Here is a 12,652-nt window from a genome sequence, read left to right on the forward strand (position 1 = left end):
TAAAAGGAACTTACCTCAACACAGTAAAGACCATATACGAAAAGCCCACTACTAACAGCATAATCAATTGAAAAAAACTGAAAGATTTTCCTCTAAGATCTAGTACAAAGTAAGGATGCCCACATTTGCTACTTCTATTCAACATATTACTAGAAGTCATAAGCAGATCAATTAGATACAAAAAGACATCTGTACTAGTCTGTTCATGCAATGCTATAAAGAAATACTGGAGACAGTAATTTATAAGGAAGAGAGGTTTAATTGGCTCACAGTTTGACAGGCTGTACAGGAAGCATGGCTGGGGAAAACTTAAATTATGGCAGGAGGTGAAGGGGAAGCAGGCCCGTCTTTATATGGCCAGACACAGAGAGAGAGAGTGGGGAGCTGCTCCACACTTTTAAACAACCAGATCTCAGGAGCACTCACATACTCTCACAAGAGCAGCACTGAAGCAGAAATCTGCCCCCATGATCTAAACATCTCCCACCAGACCCCACCTCTAACACTGAAGAGTACAATTGAATGTGATTTGGGCAGGGACACAAATTGAAACTATATCAACATCTAAATCAGAAAAAAACAAGTAAAATCATTTGTTTGCGGATAACATACTTATGTAAGTAGGAAACACTAAAGACCCGACCAAAAAAAACCTACTAGAACTGACAAATGAATTCAGTAAAGTTACAGAACACAAAATCAATACACAAAAATCAGTGACTTTTCTGTACACAAAAAATGAGCTATCTGAAAAAGAAATTAATTTAAAAAATCTCATTTACAATAGCAATAAAAAGGAAAAAATATTTAGGAATTAACTGAACCAAAGAGGTGAATTACTTGTACAATGAAAATTAAAAAACACCGATGAAGAAAATTAAACAAGACAGATAAATGGAAAGATATTCATGTGCTTGTATTGGAAGAATTAATATTATTAAAATGTACACACTATCCAAAGTGATCTACAGATTCAGTGCAATCCCTATTAAAAATCTCAATGGCATTTTACACAGAAATAGAAAAAACAGTCTTAAAATTTACATGAAACTGCAAAGGACCCCGAATAACCAAAGCAATCTTGAGCAAGAAAAACAAAGTTGGAGGCATCAAAGTTCCTGATTTCAAAATATATTACAAAGATTACAATATATTATTAGCATAATAACAGACACATAGACAAATGGAACTTAAGAGAGCCCGGCAATAAGTCCACCAGAAGGTCAACTTATCTTCAGCAAGAATGTACAGAAAATCTAGTGGGAAAGTGATAGTTTCTTCAACAAATCATGCTGGGAAAACTGGATATCCACATGCAGAAAAATGAAATTGGACCTTTATTTCACCCCATGTGCAAAAATCAACTCCAAGTAAATTAAAGCTTTACGTGTAAGACCTGAGACCATAAAACTACTGCAAAAAAACATAAAGCAAAAGCTTCTTGTCATTGGTGATCATGAATTTTTGAATAGGACACTAAAAGCCAGACAATTAAAACAAAAAAACAGATAAGTTATTTAAATTAAAAAGCTTCTGCACAGCAAAACAAAAAACAAACAAAAATCAAAAAGGCCACACACAAAAAAAAGCAAAATAAACCTTCAAAACCAAAACCAAACAAAACCCCCCAAAACCCAACATTGAATGAGCAACCTAGGGAGATTAGGAGAACATTATTTGCAAACTGTATATCTGATAAGGGTTAATATCTAAAACATGTAAAGAACTCAGACAACTCAATAGCAAAAAAAATTCCCCAAATAACCTGACTCAAAAATGGTCAGAAGAATGGACATTTCTCAAAAGGAGAACCAAAGATGGCCAATAAGTATATTAAAAAGTGCTCAACCTAGCTTATTATCAGGTAAATACAAATAAAAATCACAATAAGATATTGCTTCACACCTGTTAGAATGGCTACTAAAAAAAAAAAAAGATGTGTTGGTAGGATGTAGAGAAAAGGGAGCACTTGTATACACTGTTGGTGGGAGTGTAAATTGGTACAGTCTTTAAGGAAAACAGTAGAGAGATTCTTCAGAAAATTAAAAATAGTGTGACTTTAATAATTCAGCAATTTGACTTCTAGTTATATACTCAAAGGAAATGAAATAATTATCCCCTAGAGACATCTGCACCCCAATGTTCACTACAGCCAGATTCAGCAATAGCCAAGGTATGGAAACAACCTAAATGTCCATCCACGTATTAATGTATAAAGAAATCACACACACACACACACACACACACACACAGAGAGAGAGGGAGAGAGAGAGAGAGACAGACAGAGAGAGAGAGAGAGAGAGAGAGAGAGAGAGAGAGAGAGAGAGAGATATTATTAAACCTTTTAAAGGAGGAAAATCCTGCCTTTTGCAAATGAATGAAAATGAAGAACATTATGTTGAAGGGAAAAAAGCCAGACACAGAAAGACAAATACTATACGATCTCACTATATATGGAATCTTTATGTTGAAACTCACAGAAGCAGATAGTAGAATGGTGGTTGCCCGAAGCTAGTTGGCAGTGGGAAATGGGGAGATGGTCAAAGACTAGAAAGTTTCAGTTATGGAAGATAAATAACTTCTGGAAATCTAATGTACAGCAATGTAACTATAGTTAACAATACCATATTGTATACCTGAAATGTGGTAAGAGGGAACTCTAACATATTGTCACTGTGAATTATCAGACACACACAAAGATAATTATGGGAGGTGATTGACATGTCAGTTAGCTTTACTGTGGTGATTATTTCACAATGTATATGAATATCGAAACATCAGGTAGTACACCTTAAATATAATTACTTGTCAGCTACACCTCAATAAATCTGAAAATAATAAAGCAAGTTACATTTATTGCTTTAGAGCTGTGCTTTTCTATGTGTTCGTGCTTATTTATTTTTTATTTCATTTAAATAAATATTGGGTATCTATCATACTAGCTACTGTGCAAAGTGTTAGAAATTTGTGAGAACAATGTAGCCCTTGCCTCTATGGGGCTTACATAAGAGCATTAGTAGTTGTGTATGTATGCATATGTGTATGTACATACATATGTATATGTGTATATGGTTAAAATGTATGCTGCTGTTAATTTTCTTAAAACAAAGTATTGTTTATATTTAATCCTTCAGATTATGGTCATGAACTGTCTTGGCTTATTTTACATCTGGAAAACAAGGGAAAGTAATTTCTATATATGTTTTCTCTCTGCTATTTTTTGATTCTCAGTATTTTGCATTATGTCAGAGTAATTTACCCTCCTTTTCATGAGATACCCAATGATGGTAAAACGGGGTTGAATAGAGGTCAATTTAGGTACTCAAAATAGTGTGTTTCACAGAGAGACAGCTGAGATAAGGCAATCTGAATAGCTGCCTAGATTCATAAATCACAACCCTTAGCCAATTCGCATCTCACTGAAATCTCTGACCTGCCAAAATTAGGTTTGTCTTTCTGCATGAATAATTTATATTTTCTGGAATGGAACTGGGCATGCCTTAGTAGAAAGGGTCAATAACCAATCATGTTATTTTGGGTAAATGATTTAACCTTCTGGGGTGTGTTTCTATTTCTCCAAAAAAGGGATTGGATTCTATGATGTGTAAGTAATTTCACAATTCTATAGTTTTATGATTTTAATTCTTATAATCATACTTAGAAGTATTGTACTTGCTCTGAGATTTATTGTTATTAATTTAGATGGTGCCAGCAATTGCTTGACCTAATGGTTAAATTGAAGGTCTTATTTTCCTTCTTTTTCAATGAGTTCATATTTCAAATATTCCTAAACTGCATGATTTCTAGTTGTGCAACACATATAAGGATTTCTTTTTTGGACAGTCCATCCACATGATCTACAGCTATTTTTTTTTGGCAGGGGATATACCATCCACATGTCTCTGTAGGAAAACCCTGTCTGGAAATCCAGAAGACCTGAGAGTGTGTATGGTTCTTTTAAATTTTTTTCCCCTACTTTACTGGCAATTATTTAAGCACACAATGTTAATTCTGCTAGTTTTAGTTCTTTCATCTGTAAAATGGAGAAAATGATTCTTACCTCCTAGATATGTTGTGACCAAATGAGATAGGACATGCGATAAGATCTTGTACAGTGCCTGAGACATACTGGTTTCTCAAAAATCAATATTTTTACTTTTATTATGGAGACTAGACTAATTCTAGAAGTTTTGGAGAAAGTATACCAAATAATTATAAACTTGGGTTCTTGAATCAGCATATATGGATTTGCACACACCTTGTAATATAAAAGCCTTGGAAAAATTATCTAGTAAGTCTAAGCCTACTTTCCTCATCTTCTTGGGGTGTCTGAAACTGTCTTGATCTGTGAGTTTGTTTGCAATAAATTTTGGGAAAAATAATCAGCCATTTTTAAAAAAATATTTTTTCTTTTCCCTTTCTGTCTTCATGGACTCCGGTTTTTTAGTTAGACTTAGTGTGGTTTCAAAGGTAACTGATCCTCTCTATATTCCTCCTTTTCCATCTTCACTATCATTATATTTTATTGTTAATAATTACTGTGTTAATTTCACTGCTCTCTTCTGCTACAGAATCTCATCTGAATTAATCCTATTCATGGCTTTTAAAATTCCAGTGTGATATTTTTAGCTCTAGGAAGAAGTTCTGCAAACTATGGCCCATGGGTGTGCCACCTCTTTTGTGAAATAAAGTTTATTGCAGCCTTGCGATATCCTTTCATTTACATATTGCCTATGATTGTTTTTTGCCACAAGGTCAGAGTTGAATGGTTTATTGTTTTAAAATGCTAATAATCACCACAGGCTTCAGGGAGTTGTAATATTTTCACTGTGGAGGGTCTTGCCTTGATGTAGATGGCTGCTGGCTGATCAGGATGTTGGCTGCTGAAGGTTGGGATGGCTGTAGCAATTTCTCAGTATAAGACAATAATGTCTGCCACATCAACTGACTCTTCCTTTCATAAAAGATCTCTCTGTAGCATGCAATGCTTTTTGACAGTATTTTACCCACAATAGAACTTCTTTCAAAATTGGAGCCAATCTTCTCAAACCTTGCTACCACTTTATCCTCTAAGTTTATGGAATATTCTAGATCTTTTGTTGTTATTTCAACAATATTCACAACATTTCACCAGGAGTAGATTCAATCTCAAGAAATACTTTCTTTACTAATCCATAAGAAGCAACTCCTGGTTTTATCATGAGATTGCAACAATTCAGTCACATCTTTAGGCCCTACTTCTATTCTAATCTTCTTGCTCTTTCCATCACATCTGCAGTTACTTCCTCTACTGAAGTCTTGAAACTTTCAAAGTTTTCCATAAGGTTTGGTATCAACTTCTTTTAAATTCCTGTTGATATTTTGGCCTCCTTCTATGAATCACAAATATCCTTAGTGGCATCTAGAATGGTGAATTATTTCCAGAATATTTTCGATTGACTTTGACCAGATATATTAGAAGAATCACTATCTATAGACTTATGAAATGTATTTCTTAAATAATAAGACTTGAAAGTTGAAATTACTCCTTGTTCCATTGACTATAGGATGGATATTGTGTTAGCAGGCATAGAAACTACACGAATCTCTTTTTGCCTCCCCATCAGAGCTGTTGGGTGACTAGGCACATTATCAATGAGCAATAATATTTTGAAAGGAATCTTTTTTTCTGAATGCTAAGTCTCAATAGAGCATTTAAAATATTCAGTAAACTATGTTGTAAACAGATGTTCTCTCATTGAGGCTTTGTGACTCTGTTTATAGAATGCAGGTGGAGAAGATTTAGCATAATTCTGAAGGGGTATAGGATTTTTTGAATTCCAAATGAATATTAGCTTCAACTTTAAGTTACCAGCTGTATTAGCTCCTAACAAGAGTCAGACTTGTCTGCTGAAGCATTGAATCCAGGCACTGACTTCTTTCTAGCTATGAAAGTTTTAGATGGCATCTTCTCCCAGCATAAGGCTGTTTGATCTAAATGGCAAATCTGCTGTTTTTTGTTGCTACCTTCATCAATTATTTCAGATCTTCTGCATAACTTGCTACAGCTTCTACATTAGCACTTGCTGCTTCATCTGCATTTGTATGTTATGATGATACCGTATGATGATATATCATCTTGCATTATATGGTATATTTTTATGGTTACTTTCCTCAAATAAATCAATCTCTGCTAGCTTCAAACTATACTTTTGCAGAATCTTTACCTCCTTTCGCCTTCAAAAACTGAAGAGAGGGCATTTTTCTGGTTTAGGTTTTGGCTTAAGGGAACGTTGTGGCTGGTTTTGTAACTGAATACAAACTCAGCTGCCTACTGCTTTCAAAGCCAATAACATGGACCAAATGCAGTGAAAGAAAAGTGACTTTATTCCAGAGCTAGCAGTGGGAGAAATGGCCAAGTCTCATGCCTTAAAGGAACCATTTCAAGCTTTATGTTGAGAAGAGGGGCTTAAAAAGTGAACTGGGAATGAGAGGCATGTGGGGTAGGCATGTGGGGAGTGGCACTGGGGACCAGGTCTATGTGTCTTGTTCTGGTAGCTATCTTGAGTCATGGTCCACCTGAAGTGTGGGCTGAGTCATCTCAACGATCGCTGAGTATTGACTACCACCTTGAGGTAATCTCTAGAATTTTGCAGCTGGGTCACCATTTTTGGTCTGTCTCAAGATTAACGCCCGGAACTTCTACGTAAGCACATAATTAAATACAAGCATATAGTTAGGTAAATGTGCATGGTGTACAGAGTGTACAATGGGGAAGGGAGGGAATCAAAAAGTTGTCAAGTATGTTTTGAAGCTATTTTTAAAGACTAAGGTGGGAATAAAAGGTCTCTGTCATTTGCTTCAAGGTTGTATCTTGAGACTAGGGAGAACATAGAAAAAGGAAAAAAAAAGGTTTAAAATGTGTTTTGAAGCTTAGCTACTGAGTTACAATTTGATCTCTCCAGACTACTATTACTTTCCCCATGTCAGCAATAACGTTTTATTGTTTTCTTATCATTCTTGTATTAATTGGAGTAGCACTTCTAATTTCCTTCAAGAACTTTTCCTTTGCATTCACAACTTAGCTAACTAGAATAAGAGGCCTAACTTTCAGTCTGTCTTGGCTTTTGTCATGCCTTCTTCACTAGGCTTAATAATTTCTAACTTTTGATTTCAAGTGAGAGACCTGTGACTTTCTTTTGCTTGAACATGTAGAGGCTTTTGTTGGGTTATTATTTGGCCTAATTTCTATATTATTGTTTCTTAGGGAATAGGGAGCCCTAGGAGATATAGAGACATGGGAAACAGCCAGTTGATAGAGCAGTAAGAACACACACAACATTTGTCAATGAAATTCACCATTTCATATGCTCAGTTTGTGAGATGTCCCAAAACTATTACAATAGGATGATCAAAGGTCACTGATCACAGATCATCATAAAAGATGAAATAATAATAAAAATGTTTGCAATTTTGTGAGAATTCCCAAGATATGACACAGAGACACAAAATGAGCACATGCCATTGGGAAAATGGTGCTGATGGACTAGCGGGATGCAGGGTTGACACCAATCTTCAATTTGTTAAAAATGCAGTATCTGCAAAGGACAATAAAGTGAAGCACAATAAAATGAGGTAATTCTGTAACTGGTAACTTTTGACTAGATTTCTGATGTTTTAAATTTTGTTTTCTTGTTTGCTGAATTCTAGAGAGTGTTAGAATTTGTTCTGGCATGCAGTTAGTTTACAGGAATCATTTAGGTATCTCTGAATCTTTATTTAAGCATTGGTAAGGTAGGTTTAGATTAGCTTGTCGTATAGGGCAAACTTAGGCTCAAAACCAAAGTAATATACTTGTGAGTGCTCTACAGGACAGACCTTAAATTAAAAGTTCTTTCCACTCTGCTCTAGAGGCCCTGTATGTGCTTCAAATGTTTTTAAGTGTTTCTCTGAACTTGGGTATTTTCTCGTCAGACATGAACAGATCAATACTTGGAGCTTCAAGCAGACCCCTCTGCAGATCTCTGAAGTTCTCCTTGTTTAGCTTCTACTTCTATGGTACCATATTCTTCTTAGCAAATTCTAACCGTCTTTATTCCCTCCAACACTGATCTCTGGTTCTTCAATTCAATAAGACCACTGGGCTCTGCTAGGGTTCCGTCTTTCTAAAAGGTGGTGTGAAAACTGCTTCTGGAGTAAGCTGATGCATTCAGGGCTCACTCAGTTTGTTTCCCTTTTCTCAGAGATTACAGTCCTGTGCTACTTGTTTTCCAGTATCAGTCTCATCTTTTATAATGATTGTTACAGGTTTTGTCCAATTGTCTAGTTGTTTAGGGCAGAAGAGATTATTTGATCCCCACTATTCCATTTCTACCAGAACACAAAAGTCTTTAAAACTGGTCTTGTGGTTCACAATAATGTTCCGAAGAGTTAAGATCATTGGATATATGACCTCTGAATAAATACAATGTCATGCAGTATTTGTAATAGAGTACATATGGCTTTATACTTAAAATGAAGCCAATAGATTTCCATGCAAGTGTCAAATAGTATATGATCATTAATAAGCCAGCCTCTGTGGGTTGTTTAGTAAAATTATTAAAATGAAAGACTCTGAAACTCTTTGTTTCAAGGTCTATGACATTGTTTGTATGGTATTAGATATATTTTCTGCTTTTTTCTGGGTTTCAATTTTTCTTCTGTAACAGGAAAATAATAACACTTACCTCATAGGGTTCCTGTTAAGATTAAATGAGATAAATTGCATAAAGTATTTAGCATAGTATCTAGACTGTAAATACCAAATTAACATGAAATACTATTATATCGTTGCTGTTTTTTTGTTGTTATTGATAAGTTGGTAATTTGTTATATTGTAGATGAGTCTGTGAACCTTTACATACCCGCCACACCTAGACTCCTTGACAATCTTTCGCGCTTTATGTTTTGGGTGAGAACAGATCAACTTACTTGGCATAACCAATTGGACCAGCTCTTAGGGAACCAGCCAATGGCAACCAGGAATAGGCTTATAATAAGCCAAGCCTAATGAGATGGTCCTATTTAGATGGGGGTAGCCTGACCCAGCCATATGTCCCTTCCTGGTGTGGTGAATGTTCTGATCCTTCACCATGTCTCTGCTGCTGGTAATATTGGCTACTGACAGTGTTCAAGTATTTCACTCACAGAGCATAGCCCTCCATTGCAGAAAAATGTTTCAACCAGCTTATGGCCCTTCCTAGAGGCTGAAGCATAAACAGTAACTTGCTGATGTGGTGGTCCTAAAGGGCCTTCTCCCATCTCAATTCAGAACAACACTCAGGGTCCATTCCAGTTGTAGGGCTGCCCTTGGCTTTGCCTAAGACTTCAGTTACAATGACACTGCAGATGTTTCTTTCTCTGTTCAGTCCTACCTTCCTCATTTCTTCATGCAGGTGACTCCTGAGAATACTTTTCGATAAACCTTCTGCAGAGAGCTTACCATCTTAGAATCTTTTCCTATGGAACCCAATCTGATATGTGGGGAGCATGAATGTAAGAAACACATAAATGAGAGAATGCTGTATTCTGACTGCCAACAATCCTCTACTCTCACCCTTCATGAGACTTGACATAGGCCAATTAGAAGTACTGGGATAAAAAGTTGTTGTGCAACTGCTAAGATGGTTTCTATGTCCTTCCATCCATGGGTTTCTTATCTACAGCCTTCTCTTGCCTTAACAAGTCTGTAAATGTTTTATGTTTTTAAATTGACAGACTTTTATAATACATGTATTCCTAAATATATTTCATACCTCCTGAGTAAGAGCTTAAAGAGAAAGAAAGTTTATAGAGAAAGAGGAGAAGGAAAGGCAACTAGCACAGTGCTTTCTGAAATCCAAAAAAATGGTAGCTCTAGGCAACTTAGATGTCAGTCCTTCAGGTGTTACTAGCTAAAACTGAAGGGATGTAAGTGTAATTCTTCAATTAACTGGTTCTTCCATTATGAGATAATCTGCATTATATAAACCTAACTTTTGGAGCTCTCATCTGAAGTAATCAAAAACTGTCATTAGCAAATTAGGAACGTGTGCACTAAGGCTGGCTATGTGTATGTGATGAATGTTCTTAGGAATGACAACTAATATGAGTGTATTAGAACTGGACTGTTAGCATATACCATTTGACATGCTCAGGTTTTTATGTTATTTTAAATCACTTTAATACCAAGGGAGTTAATTAACATTATGGCACTAGAACTGGATCAAGTAGATTTATTGGTAAGAAGATTATACTCATCTTTCTGGAAAATACTGATTTTAAAATTTGCACATGGCCAGTTTTCTGTTCTGTTTTTTTCTATATGTAGAGACATATACATCTAGTAGTCAATGATTTCTGTGAAATTATTTGTAACAGGAGTCAAACTCAGAAGGCCCAGGTTTAATACTACTCCTTTGTCAGTGCTTATTTCTTACATCATCCCAACTTTCATCAATATAAATTTAATAAGTCATTTGTTATCATTTTTCAATGTTGAATGTAATGAGAAATTGTAAATGCTTTTGTTGTGTGCTTTAGTGTGAGAAAAATTAATGATTGCCTTGTCTGGAAAAGCAGTATACTATAACTGCTTCTTAATTTTGGTATATACTGAATCATATTTTGTACTTTTTTCATATTTGACATTATTGAAATACATAGCATTCGTTTAATTTGTGAAATACTTGTAGAATTGAACTTTGGTGCATATAATCAGTCTTATGTGCATAAACTCCAGATTAATTAATTAAAACCTCATGCTAAATTGCTGGGCTATCATTAGAATTTCCGTTCCTTATTCCCTTTGTGACATGTTACCAGGGAAAATTCACTGCTTTGAATAATAATGAGCTTGAGACAAATTTAGCTTTTGAAACCTGATTAATGTCTTTCCCTGTTGTGAACACCTAATTTATAAGACACCTTTGCTCCCTTTTATAAGGAAAACTTAATGTCCATTATTCCTTGAATTTCTTCTTATTAAGTATTGGGGTGTGCTAATTTATATTTAAAATATTGTAGATCTAGGGGTGCAGATCTATTGGAGCTGGTAAAATATGAAACTATATGTGAGATTCTTTATATTAATTATTATATTAATATGGGGCAAACTACAATTATTTGGGTTTGTGGAGTCATATGAACTAAAACTATTAAATCCATTACATATTCTCTGGTAGTTTCAAAAGAAGTGATTTCTTTAGCTCTATATGTTAGGACTGTATACTTTTCAGGGTGTAGTGAAAGCTTCTGTAAATGTCTTGGTGACCATTAGTGACCTTACCTTCATAAGCATTTTTGCACACACAAATAAATGGAAGTCAGTCCTACTATTTATGTTATTGGGATGGGAATGGAAACAATTTAAGACATGAGTTTAAGGTGCTACAAGTTTTAATAACAGCTTTTATCTATAAAATAAACATAGAATTTCTTAACATTTTTAGTGAGGTTGCAGGTTTCTAATAATGTTAATCATGATCATGCTAGTGGAAGTTAATAGCTGGTAAAAAGCAGTTATGCTAATGACAATGATAATAATTATGGCTTATTTAACAGTGAATAAAATTTACAGTAATAAGCTGAAAGATGATTTAAACCAATAAATCAGCAAAAATTTATAACAAATTTTAACAGAAGCATGAATAGGTAAGACATAACAAAATAATGTGCCTAAATAATGCCTGACTAAAAATTGCTTATCAGTTGTCAAATGATACAAAAAGATCTTGACAAAAAGGAAGACCCTTCTGGAATGAATTCCCCGAAGTTGATTCCCCAAAGAAAAACTTGGAATTGAATGATATTATAGATATGACATAGGGGCCTTCTCTTGATTGTCAAGATTCCAGAACTCAAAAGCATCAGTAGCCTTGTAGGGTTTCAGTACTACTATTTAGTAGATGTATGGTCCTAGTAATTTATCCTTGAGTTCTTTCTAAAAGGCTCTGAAGATAGAAGCCCTTGAGGGCCTTTATTTGTGTCCAAATAAGATGTTAATAACTCTACATAATCTCTTAGATGCAAACATTCTATATACTGCATCCTATAGTAACGACAGGCTGAAACGGTATTTTTGTGTTGATGTGGGTATATGTGTTTGGGTATATTTTTGGGAGACCAAGAGGGTGAAGAGAGGAATGGGTATTGTATTGTCTGTTTTCATCCTGCTGATAAAGACATACCTGATAAAGATATACTGGGCAGAAAAGAAAGAAGTTTAATTGGACTTACAGTTGCACATGGCTAGGAAGGCCTCACAATCATGATGGAAGGCAAGAAGGAGCAAGTCACATCTTGCGTGGATGGCAGCAGGCAAAAAAGGACAGCTTGTGCAGGGAAACTCCCGTTTTTAAAACCATCAGATCTCATGAGACTCCTTCACCATCAGAGAACAGTGCAGGAACGACGGGCCCCCATAATTCAATCACTTCCCACTTGGGAATTGTGGGAATTGCAATTCGAGATAAGATTTTGGGTGGGGTCATAGCCAAAGCATATCAGGTATTAAAGTTCATTCTTTGATTGAACTCTTAAAATCATAATTCAAAGTAATTATTTTTCACAACCATTATCAAATTCCAAAACATTTTAGTGTTTAAATTTGATGACCACAGGAGCAAACATTAAGAACTTAAAAACAGCTATTGTT

Source organism: Saimiri boliviensis, chromosome 4 (genome assembly GCF_048565385.1).
Source record: "Saimiri boliviensis isolate mSaiBol1 chromosome 4, mSaiBol1.pri, whole genome shotgun sequence".
NCBI classification, from domain to species: domain Eukaryota; kingdom Metazoa; phylum Chordata; class Mammalia; order Primates; family Cebidae; genus Saimiri; species Saimiri boliviensis.